The sequence below is a fragment of the Nematolebias whitei genome, chromosome 9, assembly GCF_014905685.2.
Source record: "Nematolebias whitei isolate Nwh7 chromosome 9, NemWhi1, whole genome shotgun sequence".
Classification (NCBI taxonomy): Eukaryota; Metazoa; Chordata; class Actinopteri; order Cyprinodontiformes; family Rivulidae; genus Nematolebias; species Nematolebias whitei.
Genome location: NC_056506.1, coordinates 52,319,088 through 52,323,706, shown reverse-complemented (window position 1 = coordinate 52,323,706; position 4,619 = coordinate 52,319,088).

The window sequence follows — 4,619 nt, the reverse complement described above, 5'->3', positions numbered from 1 at the left end:
CGTAGGGACCGGGTGGATGAATATGGAGCAAGAAGGTCCTTCAGATATTCTGGTGAATTTCCGTATAAACACTGATGGTGATGAGAGCAATTCTGTACTGAATTCTGTAGGTGACAGGAAGCCAATGGAGGTTATGGAGAATGGGTGTAATATGTTCAAATTTACGAGCTCTCAGTAAAATCCTGGCTGCACTGTTTTGAATATATTGAAGCTTCTGAAGGTTTTTGCCGGGTATTCCAGTAAACAGGGAGTTGCAGTAGTCGAGCCTGGAGGAGACAAAGGCATGGACGAGTTTCTCTGCATCAGCAAAAGTTAGAGATGGGTGAAGTTTGGAGATATTTCGGAGATGGAAGAAACAGGTTTTAAACAGATGCTTAATGTGATTTTCAAATGTAAGATGAGAGTCCATTTTTATTCCAAGATTTGTAACAGAGGTGTAGAGGGGGATGTCTTGTCCAGAAAATGAAATAGTCGTTATAGTTGAAGTTTGAACCTGGTGAGGGGTGCCAATCAGTATGGCCTCTGTTTTGGAGCAGTTTAACTGAAGAAAGTTCTGATTCATCCATGCCCTTACCTCCTCCAGGCAGGTAGAGAGGGCAGTGAGTGAAGATGGAGATGACAATGGTGAAGATGATGCTCCAGTCCTGATGTAAAGCTGTGCATCGTCGACATAACAGTGAAAAGAAATGTTGTACTGATTAATAATTTGACCTAAAGGCAGCATGTAAAGGGAAAATAGCAGGGGCCCTAAAACTGACCCTTGAGGGACACCACAGGAGACACAGACAGTCTGGGACTTGGCATTGCCAAGACTAACACATTCCAGCCTATTGGAGAGGAAAGATTTAAACCAGTCCAGGGCAGTGTCACAGAGACCGACCTCCACATGAAGACGGTGGAGGAGGATACTATGGTCCACAGTGTCGAAAGCTGCAGTGAGGTCAAGGAGAACAAGGAGGGAGGGAGAACCAGTGTCAGCAGCCATGAGGACATCATTGGTGACTCTCAGCAGTGCGGTCTCAGTACTGTGAGCTGCACGGAAGCCAGACTGAAACTTCTCATACAGGGAGTGTTGTTGTAGGTGGATCTGCAGCTGGGCAGCAACTGCTTTTTCCAGAACTTTGGACAGAAATGGGAGGTGAGAAATTGGGCGGTAATTAGAAAGAATGTCTGGATCCAAATTAGATTTTTTCAGAAGAGGCCTAATGATGGCAGTTTTAAGAGGCAGTGGAACTTGACCAGATTGCAGTGACTTATTTATTATTTGTGTGATTAATGGGCTTATTGCAGAGTGATTGGATTTAATGAGAGACGAGGGGAAGGGATCCAGGGCGCAGGATGAAGGCTTCATTTTCATGATGATGGTCTCCACTTCACTCAGAACAACCTCATCAAAGCAGCTCAGGGACCCAGAATGCAGACGGGTAGATGGCAGATGAAGATCAGGGAGGCTATGGAGCTGAGATCTAATGGAGTTAACTTTGTTTTTAAAAAATGAAAGGAGCAGGTTGCATTTTTGAACAGAGTCCTCATGAGACTGTTTAATGGGATTAAGGAGATGATTTATTGTGGAGAAGAGTTGTTTAGAGTTTCCAGGGCAGTTGTTGATGATGTTGGAATATTATTTGGACCGTGCTTCTTTAAGAGAAAAGGCGTAGGCTTTCTGATGTTCTTTAGATGCCTGCTGATGTACAGAGAGACCAGATGATTTTACACGTCTCTCAATAGCACGGCCAGCTGCTTTCATCTTACGCAGCTCAGCAGTGGACCAAGGGGCTGAACGGGAGAAAGACACCAGCCTTGCTTTAAAGGGAGCATGGAGGTCCAGAAGCTCCTGGAGAGATTGGTTGTAGTAATCCACAGAGTCATTTGCAGATGAATGATTGACAGCAGTCAGGGAGTGGAGATCAGAGGACAGAACCTCAGGGGAAATGTTTTTAATGTCACGGAACTGGATAAGTCGTTTAGGATTAGGAGCAGATGAAGTTGAAGGCACTTCCAGGGAGATGACACTGTGGTCTGAGACACCCAGGTCATATACAGATAAGTTATTGATGGGTACAGTGTCTGTAATCACCAAATCCAGAGTGTGCCCCCTGTTGTGCGTAGGGGCGTCAACATACTGAGTGAGATTGAGAGAGTCCAAAAGAGACTTAAACTCTGCTGCCAGAGGGGAAGAGGAATTATCAATGTGGATATTTAAATCTCCAAGAATAATATTTTTCACAGGAGATGCGCAGAAAAAAGTGAGGAGGTCATGCATCTCTGAGTTAAATGAAACATGTGGTTTGGGAGGCCGATAAATCAATAGAACATTCATCAGGAGGGGGGCTTTGAGGTTGAAGGCCAAACATTCAAAAGAGGAAAAGTCCTGAGAAGCTAAATGTGATCATTTTAAATGACTGCGGTAAATTACAGCCGGACCACCACCACGGCCAGTGCAGCGGGCTTTCTGCAGGTAACTGTATCCAGAGGGTTAGGGTTAGTAAGTTTAGCTTACTCATAACTCATCAACACCATCACTATTCCAATAACAACACATTCAGTGTAGGACAACACTCCAGTAGTCAATTACATGCCAGGGAGACAGAAAAGTGGGTGAAGAATTTATCTGACAGACAGCTCACCCAGCCGGAGACAGAGATTCTTGCCAGGGGACTGAACTTTGCGGTTGCACCAAGTAGAATTCCTCTGGTGGAGATGATCACAGCTACTGAGTCAGCCATCCGTAACAACAAAATGAAGGAGGCTGAAGCAGAACAGCTCAGAATCAAAGTTTCAGCCTGCCTCAGCAATGCCAAACCACCACCTTCCAACATCAGTAGAGAGGAGAGGGATGCACTCATCACTCTTAGCAAGGACAAAAACATCATCATTCTCCCAGCAGACAAAGGAAGGTGCACAGTGATTTTGAACCAGAAAGACTATCATGAGAAAGTTATGACACTCCTTAGTGATTTAAACACTTATGAACCTCTGAAAAGAGATCCAGGAAGTGGTTACAAGAAGAAATTGATAGATTGCCTGAAAAATTTGGAGCAGGACAAGGCTATTGACCGTTTTCTGTACCACAGACTGTACACAGGGGAGGCCACACCTAGTCTGTATGGTTTACCTAAAATCCACAAACAAGGTGTACATTTAAGACCAATTCAACTTTTTTTCAGTCAGGTCATCTGGACAGTTTCTTTTTGTGCTGAAACGTTTCACCTTCTATCCAGAAGGCTTCATCAGTCAAGGAAACACACAACAAAACTGATTCTTCCCCCAAACAGCTTACTCAGAAGTGGAATAAACCAGTTATGTTGGTGCTAAGATGGTGTCTTTGGCACACCCCCTCCTCTTGTGCCAGCCCTCTTCCTCGTCGACAGTCATGTCAAACTGGTTCAAAACCAAAAATGTCCTGACCTGACTGAAAATTGTTGGATTGTATACCTGGATTATTGAGCGTGGACATTTTTGGTTTAAGACCTATTGTTAGCATGATTAACTCTGTCACTTACAATGTTTCCAAATATCTGGCGTCTGTACTCATCCCTTTAGTTGGCAGCTCAGAACACCACATACAGAACACCATGGCCTTTGTGGACAAGGTGAGGGATGTCATCATGGAGACTGATGAAACAATGGTCTCTTTTGATGTCACATCACTCTTCACGTGCATTCCTGTTGATGATGCAGTAGAGGTGGTCAGTTTAAGATTAAAATCAGACACCACTCTGAGCAGCAGGACCACGCTTTCCACAGAACAACTGTGTCAACTCTTGAAACTGTGCCTGCAGTCAACCTACTTCACATATGGGGAGCAATATCATAGGCAGAAACATGGGTGTGCTATGGGGTCTCCAGTTTCTCCTATTGTTGCCAACCTGTACATGGAGGAGGTAGAAAAGAGAGCCTTGACATCCTTTTCAGGGACACCACCAAGTCATTGGTTCAGGTATGTTGACGACACCTGGGTTAAAATCAAATCTCAGGAAGTCCAACATTTTACTGACCACATCAACTCTGTGGATAAATACATCAAGTTCACACGAGAAGATGTAAAAAATGGCAGGTTGGCTTTCTTGGACTGTGAGGTCTCAGTCTCTGATAGAGGACATTTGCAAACTGAGGTGTACCGCAAACCCACCCACACAGACCAGTATTTGCAGTTTGACTCCCATCACCCTTTGGAGCACAAGTTAGGAGTCATCAGGACTCTGTACCACAGAGCAGACAGCATCCCCACTAGCTCAGGAACCAGGCAGAAGGAGAAATCCCACACAAGACAGGCTCTAGAGCAATGTGGATATCCTAACTGGGCCTTCCTGAAAGCAGAAACCCAAACAGGACTCCAGTCAGCCATCAGGTGAAAAGGAGGAACCCAGACCCAGACCAGTGGTCATTCCGTATGTTGAGGGAGTATCAGAGAAACTGAGACGTTTATTTTCTAAACATAACGTCCCAGTGGCTTTTAAACCCCAAAATACATTAAAGACTGGTTCATCCCAAAGATCCAGTCCCCCGGCACAAACAGAGTAATATTGTGTATGCTGTTCAGTGTCAGGAGGGTGATCAGTCTTACATCGGGGAAACTAAACAGCCACTGGCCAAAAGGATGGACCAGCACAGAAGAT